The sequence below is a fragment of the Pygocentrus nattereri genome, chromosome 2 (assembly GCF_015220715.1).
Source record: "Pygocentrus nattereri isolate fPygNat1 chromosome 2, fPygNat1.pri, whole genome shotgun sequence".
NCBI classification, from domain to species: domain Eukaryota; kingdom Metazoa; phylum Chordata; class Actinopteri; order Characiformes; family Serrasalmidae; genus Pygocentrus; species Pygocentrus nattereri.
Genome location: NC_051212.1, coordinates 19170596 through 19190533, shown reverse-complemented (window position 1 = coordinate 19190533; position 19938 = coordinate 19170596). Strand labels below are relative to the sequence as shown.

The 19938-nt window shown below is 39.6% G+C and overlaps 1 protein-coding gene across 1 annotated transcript in view; it reads left to right on the top strand.

Moving 5' to 3' along the window:
* efnb3b (ephrin-B3b) overlaps positions 1–19938 on the top strand; it is an 87365-nt gene that overhangs the window by 40312 nt on the left and 27115 nt on the right. The window lies entirely within an intron of this gene.

Sequence of the window (19938 nt, the reverse complement as noted above, 5' to 3'; positions counted from 1 at the left end):
TAGTGAGTGTGTGTCCATTCGTCTACCGAACTGTTATTTTTTTTGCCCTAGAATGAGTCGGCTGTATTGTGTTGGCTCTATTTTAGGTTCTATGTCATTTTTTTCCCCAGCTCATGCTTGACACAGTCATGATCCTCAAACCTCGCTTTAGCTGATTGTAAGTTTTATCAGATAAGACCGTCTAGTTAAAGGTCAAGTTTCTGCGGGTTGTTTTTAAAACAGTGCTAAGCAGCAGAGAACTAAAGTGTGCCAATGCAAACATGCCGGCTTGTCAACTCCATGTTTAAAAAACAATTTCCAATGCCAGCAGAGGACATTATGTTCATTTGCAGTTTCTCCCATGTATTCAGAACCTATTCACTTAATTCAGATGAATGATACAGATGTTGTTGTAGCACCTATTCATGTGTAGCAAAAAGAGAGACAGTGGCTTAAAGGGGAGAGTGAGAAAGAGGAAGGGTGCAAGAGAGGGAAGGAGGGAAAACAGGTTAGACAGAGAAAGAAAGGATATGGAAAGAGGGATTATTTGGAAGAGTGGGGGCAGGTTGTCTCCTGTTTTCCACCCTAATATTGTGCCATGTACCATAATATAGTACAGTTCATTCCATTGTGGACTTTTGGCAATACTATCTATCTACACACACATGCGCACACACAACACGCGCGCGCACACACACACACACACACACACACACACACATATATATATATATATATATATATATATATATATATATATATATATATATATATATATATAAATGGACTTGCTTATGTGGTTTCTGACACTATTACATACTGTTATTGATAAAAGGAAAAATATTTAAACATAATGGACCAATAGAAATTGTGCTAAATTACTTTACATTAACATATTAGTTATGTTCACTTGTTACACAAGTTTTTTTCCTTCTGCTGCAAGAGTACTTTTCTAAAGATACAAGTTTTTTCCCCCAATATAGAGGATGTACAGATCACAGTATGTCACGCTAACCACAGAGTTTTCATTTCAACCAGACCTGCTTATGTGGTTTCTGTCACTGTGTGACGTACTATTACTTATACAAATACACAATAGTATGTTGCACAGGTAATTAGAGTATTAGCAGCCATGCTGAAGCATGAATTGGCCTATTTGACATACATCATAACTCAGTTAGACGCAAATAATTTAGACAGCATGATGCAGTTTGGTCTGTTGTAAGTTTCTGATACTTAAATCCAGATCCAAAATAAAGGAAGCAATGTCCAGACAATGAAAATGTCTTGGTGGATTGACTATAACTTGGGTAAGGTGACGTTTTCATAGACAATACTGTTTTGCCGAGCTGTGAGAGCGAAACTCCATGATAAGGATCAGGTAAATGTTTGTTAGGCGTTATGACGTTATGACGACATGGATGCATATGTTTCTGTATGTGCCTGTGTGCACGTGCATGTGTAAGAGGCAGGTGTTTTGACATTTCCACACTTATTCCGTTTGCGCAGGCAGAGGTGTGACTGCCACTAACACACACAAACACACACTCCACACCAGGGCTTTTATCATCGCTCCAACAGACCCGACGAATCGATTGACAGGATGGGTAGATCGATGAGGTCTCAAATGCAAGGTCAAACACACACACACACACACAAACAGTGAGAGATAGGGAGAAAGAGGGAGATGGACAGGTGGAAAGGTGGGTCAACAGGAAGACAAGAGCAACCGAGAGAGAGAGAGAGAAAGAGAGAGAGAGACTGTTTAGCAGAGAGAGCATCTACAGGTAAATAAACAGTAACAAATTAAGGCCATTTTTAAATGCAGCTTCTTGACAAACAAGAAACAAATGCAGGAGGAACCCTACCTATCAGATTGCTCTGCTGTCAATATCGCAATGCCGCAAGGCTGTAGCCTTCTATATTATTCTGCTGACTGTACTTCATCGTCCCAGTAGAATGTTCTCTTTCAGAACTTTTTCACGGACAAACTTTTCTGGGAACAGGTTGTATTCTTAATAAAATGACAGGGGTGGGGGTGGGTTATGTAGTTTTTAATCCTTTCAACAGTTCTTTTTTATTTACAATGAAAGTTAAGCCTCTAAATCTGTGTCCACTAATGCTGCACTGCAAAAATAAGCACAGGAGATATATTTCTCATTACGTGATTTATTAATTTATTTTTTATATTATATGGCTATTCAACTTTCATTTTAATTCAACTAGACATTTTAATCTTAATGTTCTTATGGATATATATATATATATATATATATATATATATATATATATATATATATATATATATATATATATATATATATAGCTTTTATTTAAGAGGATTTCTTTTGCCTATGTATCATTTTTACAGTGTGATTCAGACACTGTATTAGTTACTGTTCCTGACAGCTTTTACTCCGAGGCTTCTGAAGCACTTGTCAGTCATCTAGCTAGTTAATGAAGTATTTATGTTCTCTGAGTCATTAACGTTATCTTACTACAGATAATTACTACAAACAGTACCACTCCACCAACATTTGGTTTTATGTTTAGCAGCTATTCAGAATTCAAAACGTGTCTCTCACCTTATAACCTGCTTATGGAAATTCCACAGATTTTTCCTAAGATCCCCATAATTCACTCATTGAGATGTAAATAAAGTCATTCAAAGTGGTTTAACATGAAATGATGTGCTGAGAAACGAAACAAGAGAAACATATTGACTCGAGTTTGGGAACCAGAGTTTGTGATGTCCACAAAATAAGTGTAGGTATTTTAATTACCATGCGAAATTACCAGTGAAGCTACATATGAGTTTTTTTTATGTAATGTTGATAAATAAGTTTTCTTTGGCTATTGCTTTGCCTTGCAATGCCCCTCTTTGCCATTTAAGTATTTAAAATATGTTTTAGCCTAAAACCTTATCTCAAAACTACTGTAAAACAATGTGTTAGGAATCAGACAATGTTTCTTTTTTGTGAAGTAGATTGTAGAGGCATTAATCACTTTAGATGTCTGGTTCCTATCACTACCCTTACGTTTTTCTACATTGATGAGTTTCATATCAAACCACCCCAAATTACTTTGTTTACAACTTAATAATTTCATTGTACAGACAATTAGAAAAGCAACGGAAGCCCCCTTTAAGAACACGATTAAGACTTTTTCTCAGTTTATTTCTTCGTGAATCCAACCTCTATGCTGCTTCTTTCCTATTGTTTCACGTTTGACTGGAATATAAGCTGCCAAGAAACTACTGTACCTCTTTGCTTTGAGCTAGGATTGTCACCTAATTATGAGTAGCACCAAATGTGCCAGGAATAATTATAATAAATGGAAAGATAGTAAGTCAGAGTGAGAGAGAGTGCGAGTGAGAGAGAGAAAGATCTTCATGGCAGAGGAGCAGGAGAAATGATACGATTTAGATCAAACAGAAGTGGATTTTAAGGGTCACTGAACATGTAGTTCACTTAATTGTGCTTGTGTGTGTGTGTGTGGGGTATATCATTGTGGTGTCCATGTGTGTGAGCAGCCTGTATGACTACCATAAGGAGCTCTATTTTAGATTGGAATACATGCTTCAATGCTTATATGTAATGATGGCATGGTATGTTAATGCATATGTGTGAGTGTGTATGCTGTAGACCTGTGCCTCAGGGAACATTTCTTAATTCGACCTGCTTAAGCATGTGTTAATTTATTCAATGTGCCTTAAATGAGCTGGAACACAGAGAGAGAGAGAGAGAGAGAGAGAGAGAGAGAGAGACTCAAGTTAGTATTTTTATGCATTATATATATATATATATATATATATATATATATATATATATATAGTTTTTTGTAGTCCTGAGCCTCTATTACACATGTGAGGGTTTTACCTTGCCACTACACTGTTCTCTGACTTTTTATTTAAAACAGTAACTAATACTGCCAGTACCTCCCTAACGGCCAGCAGTTTGTATACACATCTTCAAGGTTGATGTTTTATTTCATTGTGCTTCCTCTCCAGCTTTTATACACACCCACATAACTCTCAGACCATATGCCTTATTATGAGAGCCGCTCACAGAGATGGAGAGAGATATATAGAGAGAAATGACTGAAGAGCTGTGTGTGTGTGTGTGTGTATGTATGTATGTGTGTATATATATATATATATATATATAATATAGTAGGAGAGATAGATTGAGAGAGAGGACAAAAGAAGTAACTATAGGGGTTCAGGTAAAGAGAGAGAGATGAGAAATGGAGAAATAAAGACATGGATTGAGAGAAGGGGGCCAGAAGTAGTAGACATAGAACAAGGGAAAGGGAGAGAGATGAGAGAGAAGAAGAAGAAGAGACACAGATAGAAGGAGAGAGTGGACAGAAGAAGTAGATATAGACAGAGTGAGTAGAAGAAGAAAGAGTGAGGGAGAGGAAGAGAGTGGGAGTTAGAAGAAGAGAGAAAGATCAAAGGGAGAGAGAGTGATTGATTGATGAGGCAGTTTATAAGCGTGTTGGTGTAACTGTGACAGAACTTTGAACTTAAGTCCTTATATCACCACACACACACACACACACACACACACACACACACACACGGGCGTATATTATGTTGTCAGTCAGCGTGAAGGCTGTACTTACCTGACAGGACTGGATCTGCATTGGGCTCGCTTGTCGCCAGGCTGTTGCTGTAGTGTTGCCGTGGTGGCAGGCAGAGACAGATGGCCACCTGTCACTCAAGAGCGGAGAGTCAGAGATGAGAATTAAAAATGAAGAGAGCTCAAGGAGGAGAAGAAAGTGATGGATGACTGGAGAGGAGTGGTAGGGAGCGAGGGAGAGGCGGAGCAGAGAAGAGGAAGAAAGAAAAAAGAGGACGAGAGAGAGAGTGAGATGAGTGCTGCATCTGGAGTCTCTGAGGCTATTGCATTATGATGTGCGTTAGGCCTCAGAGAACAGCTCACAAACACACACACACGCAGGGCGAACCACACATCAGCAATCACATCTGCGCATCTCTCTCTGCTTTGTTTGCTGCTGTAATGCTCTGTTAAAGCCCACAGTGAAGGACCACCGCTCCCTCTGTCTCCTTACCTGGAATGAGCTTTGTGCAAGTGTGAGTGTTTGTTAATGTACATTTTCAGGACAAATATGTCCTGATTTTGTGGGAAGTCAGAATCAAAACAAAGATAACCCCCAATGTCAGGAACAACTAGATGGTGAAATATTTTTTGAACTGAGGTTTAAAGTTCAAAAGTTGCTATTCAAAAGTTTTCAAAATTATAACCAGTTTGACTGCAGATAAATGTTGAAGTGATTCTAACACAGCTTCACAGCTTTCAGATAATTCAGTAAGACACTGCTAAAATGACTGGAAAGACAAATCTGTATAGCATTGATTATATAATAACATATACTTTTTCTTGAAAATGTGTCATATTTCCAAATTGTAAATCAAATTTTAAGGCAGATAACTCGATCAAATATAATTAAAATACATAATTGTGTTATCATAATCATTTTCTAACTTTCTGTTCACAGAATTCCCAAAATATTGACTACAATTGAAAAAAAAAGCTTTATTAGTTTATTATTGCAGGTTATTAGTTATGTATAACAATCAAAAATGTCAATTTAGCAAATGATTCCAAAGTAGATTCCAAAGTAAAAATTGTCTTGGTAATCACACTATGCAAAGTAGCATGTTACAGTAATGTGATCACTTTTTTCTGTCTCAAAGTAGTTGTTACAGCTTAATTTTTTGTTACTGTCGTAATAAAACTTGTTAAATGTGTTACTCTTTTGTCTCTGATAGACTAATATTGTGGTTAGTATACACACGCACACACACACACACACACACACACAGTACATATTTAGGACCTCAGGTCCTGACAAGGGATATAAACAAATGTCGGTGTGTGTGTTAACAGCTATGTTTGCTATGTATGTGATTAGGCTGCAGTTAATTGCTTTATTTATTGTGTATGTTTTCCTCTCTCTCATGTGACTTGTGAGACTGAGAGAGGAAAATGGTTGAGAGAGAGAGAGAGAGAAGGAGGGAAAAGGGAGAGAGAGGCAGAGACGATTGAAGAGCGGAGGGAGTAAGGGATTGAGGGAGATCTATATCTGATGAATATTTGAGCATTTTAAAACCCTCTGATTCGAGTTCCCCATTTCTGCCTGAAACTAAAGCCAAACACACACACACACACACACACACACAGACACAGAGAGAGGAAAAACAAATAAGCAAAGGAGAAGCAGAAAGAAATGAGTGTAGGAGTATCTATTAACACATTTAATAACTGTGTAACATCATTAAAGGGACCATATCCCACATTTTTGTTTCACTTTTTTTTCTCCCCCTGAGGGCCACTTGTGATGTTTGTGTGGGCTTATGTACCAAAAACTGTTTAATTAATTTTGTACATAATTTATTTTGCCTGTCCTGGTTTTATCTCTTAGAAGGCTTTAAAAAGGTTGTTTTTGTTACTGTGCCTTTAAGTCTGATATATGCAGATTATGTCTGTTGGGATTAGATTCGCTGTACTGTGCCTCATTCAAAAAACAGGCTGAAACACTCCTTATAAACTTTAGCATTAATGGGCAGCTGCAGTGCTATAGGATTAGATTTGCATTGGGAATATAAAAATATGTTGGTTTTTGTGACATCACAACAGTGACTTAAAGTGCTCTCATTGGATTAGAGCAGTTTCTGTGTGGCTGCATCTGCCAATCAGGATGCACATGGGTGCCATTGTGCCACTGAGTGGAGAACTGTTCTGACACTGAGAGATACGCACATGCAGCCAGAAACAGGAGGTGCAGGGGGAAACGCTAGGCTTGGAAAGAGTCTCAGATGAGAGGAAAAGGGAGAGAGTTCATGTCTAATGAGAGACAGAGGGAGAGAGATAGAGGTGCAGTAACAGACAGAAAAAGGGAAGGAGTAAAATGTGTTTAGTATTACAAACTTAATTACGTTACAGTAATGGGACATGTAACATAGCGTAACACATTTCCATTCTTGTTACTGTTACTGACGATACAAACTTTGTTACATGTGTTATTCATATATATGTAACTGCAATATTAATTATGCACAATCCCATTATTACAAATTTCCTCTGTTTAGATCAGGGCTGTCAAACTCAATCATTAATGCTAAAAAAAATTTCAGCAAATTCATGGGCCAGCTGTTTTTTTATTTCATTTTTACTTGCCATGACCTGAATTGTATATTCAAAATATGCCAAAAATACAAAAGCAAAATAAGCATTGAAAACTCACTGAGCAATCTATCAAAGCATATAGTCATGCCAATATGAAACAGATTGATAAGGACCTTCTGCTGAAGAAGAGCTGGAGCCTACAAAGGGATAGTGACATGACTTTGAAATTATATTTACTACTGATTGGCTTCTTCTGTCTGAATAGAGCACTAAGCACAGCAATATTGGTTTCTCTGTTGTACCTCGCAGTTGGGACAGATTTGTTTGGGTTTTAAAGAGTGGCATAGCAGTTAGTAAACTTAGTGGAGTGGAGTGAGGTGAGGTGTTTTTGAGTAACTACTCCAACACTGGTTGAGCTTGAGTAATACAATATGACAAGTCATCTCACTGATTCAGGCTCACGGTACCATTGACTGTAAGACCAAATGTGTGAACGATGTGCTTTGTTGTTGTTCTTTGATTTTGTTTGATGTGTGTGTGTGTGTGTGTTTGTTTCACTAAAGGTCAGACATTAAAAGTTCACTCTAATTGGATTTTATGACTAGTTAACACTGTGTCATTCATTTATCGCCTGCTGTTCACACATGCACACATGTACTCTCTAGTCCCCCCCCCACAGCCCCTTGCTCTTTTTCTCTCTCTCTCTCACTCTCTCTCACTCTGTTTCTCTCTTTTTCCACTTTCTTTCTTTCTCTTCTCTCTTCTCTACCTCCCTCTCTGTCTCCCTCACTTTCTCTTTCTTGAACTCATGATTGCACTCTGATCTCATTCTATTCATTTTTCTATCATCTCGTTCTATTATTCTATTTTCTTTTTGCCTCCCTCTTCCCCATCTTTCTCTCTTACTCTTTCATTCACTTCTCCTTTCTTACTATGTCTCTCTCTCGCTGTGTTCCTCTCTCCCTCTTTCTTTCTCATTATTTTCTTTCTCTCATTCTATCCTTTCTCTCTCCTCTCTCACTCCCTCTCTCTCCCTCTCTCACTCTTACTCTCTGTAGCAAAAGTAGACAAAGCATGCTTTGTGTGAGGAACTACTTGTAGAGGGATGTGTTTCTCTGGAAAACAGGGGGCTGGTTTATCCAGTGTGCATAACGCCATTGACCTTCGACCCCACCTCAGCGGTCCGAATGCAGAGACACACAAACACGGCGGTGATTTAGTGTGGAGGATCACACAAACATGACCCGCTAATGACCGTAATGAACACAGGCCGCATTTACCACACTCATACACAGCTGTCCCACACAGCTCTTGAGTGCAGCAACACAATGGAATGTTCACTCACACATGCATTTTAATTTACACACCCAGACACACGCACAATTAAACTACAGCCCCTAAAGCAGCACTTGGACACACAGTCCATGCTGTAAATCTTCCTGACTCCTCTATCTCACACAGACACAGACACACACAGACATTTTGGATAAACAGGGCTTTAAACAGGGAAGATGCTTACTGTGTGTGGAGAAAGATTAGAGTATTCAGGAGGGATCGGACAGACCAGCTGTTGTGTGTGTGTGTGTGTGTGTGTGTGTGTGTGTGTGTGTGTGTGTTTGTGTAAGCATGTAAGAGTGAGAGAGAAAGTGCCAGTCAGACAGACAAAGAGACACACATACTTAGTTCAGCTCATTGGAAAAAGGCAAGAGATGTGAACAAATATGACAAAAACTAAAATGTTTTCTAGTGCAACATCATGAAATGGCTGGAAATACAAAAGTTAATTTCATCAAAAGGTTTCTTTGGTTACTATTTTACCTTACAACACACTTGAAGCTCTGAGTATTGGTTAAAGCCAATATTGAAACCATGAATATCAGTTAACACCTGTATTGAAACCGTGAATATCAGTTAATGCCAATATTGAAACCTTTAGTATTGTTTAATGCCGGTATTGAAACCCAGAGTATTGGTTAATGCCAGTATGAAACCCTGAGTATCAGTTAATGCCAATATGAAACCCTGAGTATCAGTTAATGCCAGTATGAAACCCTGAGTATCAGTTAATGCCAGTATGAAACCCTGAGTATCAGTTAATGCCAATATTGAAACCTTTAGTATCATTTAATGCCGGTATTGAAACCCTGAGTATCAGTTAATGCCAGGATGAAACCCTGAGTATCAGTTAATGCCAGTATGAAACCCTGAGTATCAGTTAATGCCAATATGAAACCCTGAGTATCAGTTAATGCCAGTATGAAACCCTGAGTATCAGTTAATGCCAGTATGAAACCCTGAGTATCGTTTAATGCCGGTATTAAACCCTGAGTATCAGTTAATGCCAATATGAAACCCTGAGTATCAGTTAATGCAAATATTGAAACCTTTAGTATCATTTAATGCCGGTATTGAAACCCTGAGTATCAGTTAATGCCAGGATGAAACCCTGAGTATCAGTAAATGTCAATATGAAACCCTGAGTATCAGTTAATGCCAGTATGAAACCCTGAGTATCAGTTAATGCCAATATTGAAACCTTTAGTATCATTTAATGCCGGTATTGAAACCCTGAGTATCAGTTAATGCCAGGATGAAACCCTGAGTATCAGTTAATGCCAGTATGAAACCCTGAGTATCAGTTAATGCCAGTATGAAACCCTGAGTATCAGTTAATGCCAGTATGAAACCCTCAGTATCAGTTAATGCCAATATTGAAACCTTTAGTATCGTTTAATGCCGGTATTGAAACCCTGAGTATCAGTTAATGCCAGGATGAAACCCTGAGTATCAGTTAATGCCAGTATGAAACCCTGAGTATCGGTTAATGCCAATATGAAACCCTGAGTATCAGTTAATGCCAATATGAAACCCTGAGTATCGGTTAATGCAAATATTGAAACCTTTAGTATCGGTTAATGCCAATATGAAACCCTGAGTATTGGTTAATATGCTAATATTGAAACTCAGAGTATCACTTAACAGCAACATTGAACCCTTGAGTATCGGTTAATACCAATACTGAAACCTTGAGTCTCGGTTAATGCCAATATTGAAACCAGTTAATTCTGATACTTAATATTGACACCTGATGCTAACACTGATATTGAAATCTAGGCTACTAGCAGATGCTAATACTGATATTGAAACTTTGAGAATTAACTGACATCAATACTGACACTGAGTCCTTGGGCATTGGCTCCAATATTTCTTCTTTAAATATTATTAAGCTATTTTTAACTGATGCACTACAGTTAAGATGAGCATCTAAAAGTAAGCTGTCAGGCTCAAACTACTCAAAACTCTACCACCCCACAATAAAAAAAACCCAGCTAATAACATCACATCAGAGAATGTGAGTGAGTGCTGTTTCTGTAGCCGATCAAACATTTTCAATTGATATCAACCTGATATGGTACCTGGTATCAGATCAGTGCCATCTCTGATTTTCAGCTTGATTTTTTTTCTTTTGTAAGTTGTAGAGATGCTCGGGAAGATTGTTTCCTTTGTTTTCCCCGTCCTCCTTCACTGGAATATATATTTTTTTGAACATCTAGTCAATACAAGGAGACATTTGTCTGAGCACTTTTTCTTTTTTTCCCTTCTCTCTCCTTCTCTCTCTCTCTTTTTTGCTCCCCTTTCTTCCTCTTGGCTTTTTTCTTTTTCATTCTCTGCAGAACGTGATGCCAAAAGAATAATTCACTGCACACTATAACTGCTGTGCCATGCCAAGATTTTAATCGTTGTTAAGAATGTAAAAAGCCACACTGCCGTTTTAGGGACTGTGTGTGTGTGTGTGTGTGTGTAACCAATCACCTTGATGATATTATCACTCTTGTAACGTAATGCGGGCCTGCCTCGGCCACTCTGATAGGTCGAGCTGGGTTCCGCTTCAGAACTTTCAGGGGTTCTAGAATAACATGGAACCGTGACGGAACTCCAGGCCAGAGGGATTTAGATCAGCTTGCAGAGATTAGTAAGGCAGTAACAGAGCATACATTACCCACTGTTCCTGCTTAAAATGTCATTTAGAGGGGCTTTTATTACAGATCACTTGCAGCGATGTGCTGATTTATAACATGTTTATTAACACTGAAGGCTCCCTTGCACACCCCCTGCTGCCCTGTCTGCCTGGCCTGGGCCTTCCCCAACACTGGCGCCTTCTCAATCCGTCACTTTAATGCATGCAATTAAGGAGTCTAATTAGGGTAATTAATTCTGCAGGAGGGAGAGGGAGAGAGAAAGAGAATGAGAGGAAGAGAGAGAGACCCAGCCTACCTCTATTCACAGTTATGGATCCGACTTAATCCTCATGCCCACACTCCAGACACAAAATAACCTTAGATAATGGGACTGAGACAGAGAGGGAGAACAGGAGAGAGTGTGTGCGTGTGTATGTGAGTGTGTTTCTCACAAGCTAATAGCCTGCTCTCCAACTTGAAGTGTCTGAAACAGCCAGAGGCGCGATAAGGAATACATTTACAGAAAAATGCATTTTCAAACCAGGCCTTACACACTGAATGAGTCGTAGGTGCACTTGAGATTCTGCTGCTAGTTTCCAGATAGCAAATACGCTGCTGCAAGTATTTGAGTATGAGAGAGAGAGAAAGAGAGAGAGAGAGAGAGAGAGAGAGAGAGAGAGAGAGAGAGAGAGAGAGAGATGGGAATTAAATGTTCCCTGACACTATAGCTACACATGCTAAAACTTTCACTAACTTCCTCCTCTGTCTATCGCTGCATGATATGCACACCTACAGTACTGTCAGTATAAATGTTGCATATCCTGTCTTAAAGGGGAATTCCAACAAAATCTCTACATAGTTCAGTTGTTGAGATGTAAACAGAGTCATTCTGAGTGGTTTAATGTAAAATGACTCAGTAGCCATGTTTACATGCAGCCTGATAATCACTTAGTAGTCTGACTAGTAGCTCAATCTGAATAGAATACGCCCATGTATACACATCATTTGTAATAGACTAGTCCGATCGAGGCCATTCGGAATACAGTTTCTATACAGTTGAATGAGTTTGGTGATCCTGTAAATAATCTGTTAAATGACAGAATGATACCCATGTAAACCACTGTGATCTGATTACATTCCAAGTTGGAAAGTTTAGTACGTTCTGCGTCATTAGTCAAAGTTTACAACGTTCAACATGGTGGGAGCAGAAGGTGGTCAGCAGAGGAGACAAAGGTTATTCTTTGAACTTTAAAAGACAGTGGTGGGACAAGCGTCCAGTTTATGTGTCTCAGAACATGATGTCTTCCCCTCATCCCCTCTTTAATAAAGATATGTGAAATATGTTTTCCTGAGTCTGACATCATTTTAAAGCAATTAAAAACACAAGTGCTGCTTGCTGCTGCTCGTCTTACTCTGATTGGACTCACGTGATGCTAGCTGTCATTGTAACATCTACACTAAGTGGTTCTCTATGCATTCGGAAAATTTTGGATTGGATTACTTGTAGTGAACATATAAACACCTTGGTCTTAACATATAATTGGAATCTATTCAATCAGATCGGCAAAAATCTTTGCATGTAAACTTGCCCACTTTCTTTACTGTAGTGTTGTTACTAAACTGCCTCCCTAATTAGATCTGTCACTCAGTGAACAGTCCCACATGCATGCTGATGATGCAATGAAAAGTGTGAAATGAACAAAAGTGAACTAACCAAGATTTCAAGCTTCTTGAAACATTAGTAGTGTATGTCAGCAATATAAAGAGTCAAACACAACTAAAGCACATTACATGCATAATATGCATATACAGCAATTAAATATTCATGGTCATGTTACATATCCTCACATTCAGCTAATGAGAGATGTCACCCAATAAAGAGTCCTGTGTAAGTGCATGGGATTCCATCTCTGCTGGCTGTAAGGCCAGTCATTTGTATTTCTAAAACCCTGATGTGTACTGTTGTTTGGCTTCATTTATCCATTTTTCTCAAGACCAGATATAATCGCTGTCATATCAAAACCATGTATTTTTCTGTTTTCTACATGGAGGTAGCCTGAAGGCTTCTGTCTCTGCAGCTGTTTTTATAATGCTATTAGATAAATAAGTAATAAGTAATAAATCTGCTTACTTATTTTTGTAAGCCTAAAGCATTTTCTAGCATTTACATTGTCCATCTTGATAGATAGGAATTGATTGGCCATCGTAATAGATAGGAATCTCTTGGCGATTTACAATACTATCGTCAGTTGGCTCAAGCCTGCCCCCTCATTCACAGTAATACACGTAGCAGCTCTTTCTTTCTCTCTGTCTCTCTCTCTTTCTTTCTCTTTCTCTTTCTCTCCCTCCCCTCCTCCTCTCAACCAAAAGAACATCTTTCCAAATGTGCAGGCTTCCAAACCCAGATCCTTCTATTCTAGTTCCAATCTGCAAATCCACTGAGTAAAGACAGACAACAGAAAGTATGTCACACTCAGCAAATCAAGCCCCCAACACACACACACACGCACACACACACATCCCAACACAGAACAATCAGGCCATAATCACATCATGAAACACACACAAACACACAACCCACACACACCACATCTACACAGACATATGTGGTGTCATCTCGCTGTCATCACCCTTTCTCCTCACACAATCTCCTTTTCCCTTCTTTTCCTCCCATTGTCTCTCCTCTGATTTTACTCACTCCTCTCTCTTTCTCTCTCTCTTTCTCTTTCCTCTCCCTCTCTCTCTCTTTCTCATCTCCTGTTTCCATGCCTTCACGTAGCGCTGGGCAGGGACAGATGTCAGGATGTATTATTTCGACTGGCTGCTTCTGCATGTCTCTCTCTCTCTCTCTCTCTCTCTCTCTCTCTCACTCTCTCTCTCACTCTCTCTCACTCTCTCTCACTCTCACTCTCTCTCTCTCACTCTCTCTCTCTATCTCTCTTTTTTTCTCCTCCTTTTTATCCTTCTGTGACACTATTGCACTTTTAACCAAACTTAACAAACTTCCTTGCTGTAACTCAGTATAACTCACTCTGTAACATAACACATATCTACACAGGTGTATTAATGTTCATATAATTCTGTAAAACTCTATGGTGCATATGTATAGATACTCATCTGCATATGTATAGATACTCATGTGCAGATACAGATCTCTTTAGCTCCTATTTGTCCATTAGTTAAGTATGTGTCAGTAGTTGGTGTGCTTGTCTGGTCTGGTGACTCATTCATTGTATGTGAAAGTTGATACTTAAAGTGATTTTTGCTTCTTTCTTTCCTTTTATCTCTCTCTCTGTGTTCCTCTCGCTCATTCCCTCTTTCTATCTTTTTTCTCTTTCATTCACTGTTTCATTCTTTTTCACACTCTTGTTCCTCTTTTTGTTTCTCTCTTTCTCTATCCTTGTTGTTCTATCTCTCTCATCTCATTTCCTCATCATAAGGTCTCTCTTTCTCTCTCAATATCTTTTGTCTGTTATTCTATCCTCTTTTTCTCTCTTTCTCTCTATCTGTCTTTCATTCTTTCTTGTCTTTACCTCTCTTAGTCTCTGTCTTTCCCTTTCTCTCTCATTTTTCCCTCTTTACTTTCTGTCTCCTTTTCTGTCACATATTCTGTCTCTCTTTCTTCTCCTCTCACTCTTCTTTCTTTCTCTCTCTTTCTAAATCTTTCTTTCCTTCTGTCTTGCCTTCTATTTCTTTCTCTTTTTCTATGTCTCTCTCACACATTCTCTCTCTCCCACACTATGTTGGTGGAGTCTGGCTCTGTGATCAGTGTATTTGGCCTCAGACTGTCTGTCCAGATTTAAGGAAGTCCAGATGTTGATGTGGACTGTGCTGTTGTGTGTTCTGTATAGTAGGGTGGGGAGAGATTCAGTAACAGCACAAACATTGTCCAGCCTCTTCTTTCCTGTATGTGCATTCACGTACGTACATACGTATGTATTTGTGCTGGCCTTAAAAAGGTTATTGCTTATGAGGAAAAGAACCTGGCCTACACACACCTGGATATATTTGCATATATCTACCCCCCTGCCCCCCCCCCACACCCTCCACCACATACACTCACACATTTGTATTCTCGCTCATGTTCCATGAAAATGCACAGCATCAAATAGAAACAGATGGAAACAGAATAACTGTGTAGACACACATGCTAGCACAAATGACATGCATGCACGAATATACACACAGTTCCACCATCTGTGCCCACACACGCACACAGTCGATGTCAGTGTACTTGCTGGTTTTCTTGTCTGGCACTGCTCTGCACGCCTTCATTATAACCTTTAATTAAAGTGACAGTAAAATGTAATTACAGTCTTTAGAATGGACTGTACAGTACTGAACACACTGCAGCCATCTCAGCTGTCTTCTCAGGAAGTGTGTGTGTGTGGGGGGGTAGGGGGTGAGTGAGTGTGTGTGTGTCTTCAAACTTCTTCTTCTTATTTGACATTTGACTCCGAAATGACCTAGAAATGAATAACTCTTAAGAGCGCCTTTCACATTGCCCTAACTTTTCTCTCTTCCTCTCTCTCACTCCCTCTCTTTCTCTACTGCATTCATCCCTCTTTCTTAAAATAGCATCTCCCCTCCTCCCCTATCTTTCTCTCTCTCTCTCTCTCTCTCTCTCTCTCTCTCTCTCTCTCTGTCTCTATTTCACAGGTCCCTCTCCTCCCATCAGACCATTGACCCACTTCCCTCTTTTTTCCCTCTCATCCCTCTATCCCTGCCTCCTCCTCCCTTGTTTCTTTTCTTGTCCTTCACCTCTACAGCTCTTCTCTTTTCCTTCAGCCTCTTCCTCCTCCTCCTCCTCCTCCACCAACGACATGTCTTAAAGTAGAAAGTTGCCTGGAGGCCACACAAATGTTTTGGCGTGTATTGCAGTAGCGCTGTGTGCTAACGCTGGCTGGGCTAATGTACCAGGGTGTGTGTTTGGAAGAGTGTGTTTGGAGTGTGTGATGTCAGGGTTGGGCAGAGGCTCAGAGGAGAATGCAATCAGACTTTGTCAGAGCGAGTCACAGCACGGAGAGAGCACACTTACAGAGGCAAAGATGCTCTTAAGAAAACTATAGAGCGTAGAACCGGGAGAGAGAGCAATCCATAGTTGTGTCGTTTCTACTGAATCTCTCTCGAGAAAAAAGCATAGAGGGACATGCAGAGAAGGAGGCTGTGTGTGTGTGTGGGTGTGGTTGTGTGTGTGTGTGTGTGTGTTATGGGGGATCAGCACATCAGGGGTGGGGCAAGGGCTGACCCCAAAATGACAACAGAATAGTTTTTGAGCTAATGTGGGTGAGAGAGAGAGAACAGAGGGAGAGAATGAATGGGAGAGAGGGAGGGAATGAGGAAAGAGATAAAGAAGGATAAAGTATGGAGAATCACAACAAAAAAAGAGAACCTGATAAAAGAAGCATGAGAGAAAGAGAATAGAGAGAGGGAGGGAATGAAGAAAGAGAAGAACAAATAAATGAAAGAGAGCATGGAGAGAGAGAAAGAGAGGCATAACAACAAAGAAACAGAAAAAGAAGAAAATGAGAGAAGAGTGAGAGGAAGGAAATGAAATTTAAAAGCAGAAAGAAAGAAAGAAAGAAAGAAAGAGGAAAGGAAAAGGGAGAGAGAGAGAGCCAGAGACAGAGAGAGGATCAGTAAAATGGAAAAAGAGAGAAAGTGAGAAAATGTGAAGAGATGCTTGTAGCTATTCTGACCTCTACAACCTCTTTCTGTCAGAATGTGTGTCCAGTGACCACCAGCCCACAAGAGACATTTTAGATAGCCACCACACACACACACACACACACACACACACACACACACACACACACACTCACTAGCTCATTCACTTAAACTACCAAGGGCAGGGTGAATACAAAGCCATGCACCCACCTAAAACACTCTCTCTCTCTCTCTCTCTCTCTCTCTCTCTCTCTCTCTCTCTCTCTCTCTCTCTCTCTCTCTCTCTGTCTGTCTGTCTGTCTGTCTGTCTGTCTGTCTGTCTCTCTCTCTCTCTCTCTCTCTCTCTCTCTGTCTGTCTGTCTGTCTCTCTCTCTCTCTCTGTCTGTCTGTCTCTCTCTCTCTCTCTGTCTGTCTGTCTCTCTCTCTCTCTCTGTCTGTCTCTCTGTCTGTCTCTCTCTCTCTCTCTCTGTCTGTCTGTCTGTCTGTCTGTCTGTCTCTCTCTCTCTCTCTGTCTGTCTCTCTCTCTCTCTCTCTCTCTGTCTGTCTGTCTGTCTGTCTGTCTGTCTCTCTCTCTCTCTCTGTCTGTCTGTCTGTCTCTCTCTCTCTCTCTGTCTGTCTCTCTCTCAGTCTCTGTCTCATACAGGGATACAGTACTATAATAAGTCAATATGTAACAGGTGTCAGAGCTGTTAGTCTGTGTGAGGTGTTTAGACATCATGTTACAGCGTAATATAATGAGGTTTAAAGTACCACTAAGTCATAACATTCCTCAGAGCTGGAATGTGTGTGTAGTGTGTAACATGATGGACTGCAGAGTTGTTTTTTATCTCTTAGGAGGGAAAAGAAAAGAGCAAGGTTAAAAAAAAAAACATTTACAGAGAGAGAGAGAGAGAGAGAGAGAGAGAGACCATCATTGACCCATTTCTGCAGGCTCCCATTCCAGTCACTGAGACTACACATGCACTGGCTACCCCAGACTTCTCTCTGGGATACTCACACTTTCCACCAGTAGAGAAAACAGACATTCTGCTTCTCATCACAGTCATGTTAATACCTCATAACTTCACTTTTTATCTGTTTGCATCATTAGAAACACAAATCAGTGTGTGAACATCTCATGATTAATGGACCAATATAAAGTACATTTGAATACATTATTGCTACATAATTAGATGAATGAATGAATAATGTTGATCCTTTTCTTATAAAGATGCTGTTTTGTGCATACAGGGTTTTTGTTATGACAGCAATGATATGTAGTCCAGACACACACACACATGATGTCTGGCCTTCACTCACACACATTTCAACTGTGTAGATTACTGGTCTGTGTTGGAGTCTTCTATTCCTTCCTCCACAAAAAAAAGATAAATAAACAGATGAGACTGGCTAGTAAACAAGATTGAAGTCTTGACCGTATTTTCCCCATCTTACCTTGAAGATTTATTTATTTCCTTATCTGGCTTAGATTTGATCTTTTTGAAGATAAAAGTATTTGACTGTTTTGAAATGTGACTCATCCATTGTGAATTGAACCCACATCATTTTAAGGTAAGCTTCACAGACATTACAGTACAGCAAGTAGACAGACAGACAGACAGACAGACAGACACACTCACACACACACACACACAGTTCTTTTTATACCGTTTCTAGATTTAGGGTTGTAAATCCCATATGTATGTAATAACGATGTGTCCCATATGTATTATGTATATCGTTGCTGTTACAGCCTGAACATTTGTATAATAATTTTACCTGCAATCCAAAATCTAACCTTAACTTTAACATCAATAACCAAAAAGAGATGTGCATCATTTCAGTTTTAAACAATGAACCATGAAGCATTTGTAACAAAACACATTTTACCATGTTAGGACTGTTTGTCCTGACCAGTTTGTCTCCGTTTTCTCTGCTTTTCCTTTATAGTCGGAACATTTACAACCTAAAAATATATGAAAACAAACACAGACGGCCACACACACTCTCTCCAGAGATGCGCAGAATACACACACCCTTTCTGATGTGCAGAGATACACTGGTGCGCATGCCTGCACCCTGAGTAGAGTAGCTTGACCCAGTTTGGTTGGATGTTCTTGCTCTGTGACCCACATCCCCCTGCTTTGGCCCGCCACTTTGCTGGCGTTACGAAAGCGTCTGCGTCTCTGTGACGTTTTTCTGCACCCAGTAACCTGGCCTACCCAGAGAGAACCCCAGGCCCTCTGGAGATATCCCAGGATGCTTTGCTCCATTGAGAATGGTTACAGGTTATGGAGAGCCGAACACTGCATCTGTCTGCGCTCATCTATTTTGGCTTTAAGTAGGGCTGCCCAATACGAAGATCAATCACTGTTGTATTGACACTTCCTGTGATAACAATACAGCCTATAATATTAGTGCATCCTTGATGTGATGTGGTGAAGGACTAGCCTGAATTAGTTTTGACTAAAGTAACTGACTTGTTAGAATATTAGAAACTCAGCTGTGGAGCTGTGATTGGTCAAGATCCTTATAGCACTCAGTAAAAAACACTGTGATTGGTGAGAGGGCTCATTTGCATGATCTAGCCTTCTGTGGTATCACCGTTGCAGCAGTGTTGCATCAGAGTAATGATTAACAAATGATAGATCATGCATCTTTAATCCACATTTTCCACTTTTTCCTGGAATAAGAAGAATCATGTCCCAGACTTGTTCATTTCTGCAGGAAAACATTTCTGCTCTTGTTTGTTATGTCATGGTTGGTGGTTCAGGCGTCTCCATTTTTTCCTCCCCTCATTCCTTACTCCTACATCATTGCTAGTGCCAGTGTAATCTCTGAAGATCATAGCTCATGTTTTCTGATCTCATCCAACCATCTCTCTTTCTCTGTTTATCTAATTTGGACCCCACTTCAGTCGTTCTTATTGGCATTTGTAGGTTTTCAGATTCCTTTTTCACTTCTAAGCAAGGACTGTCATTTTCTATGGTTGATTTCATACTGTATATTTTACAGTATTAGCATAAGTACTGAATGTATTTTGTCCCTCATTAGATTTTTAATTAGCATTAGTAAATGAATATGCAGTAATTGACTCTTGCATAATTTGTATATTAAGAGATTTTACAGCATAACGATTTATTCATTCTAGAAGCTGTTACGGCATAAACTGCTTTTGCAGAGTTTGACCTCAGCAGACA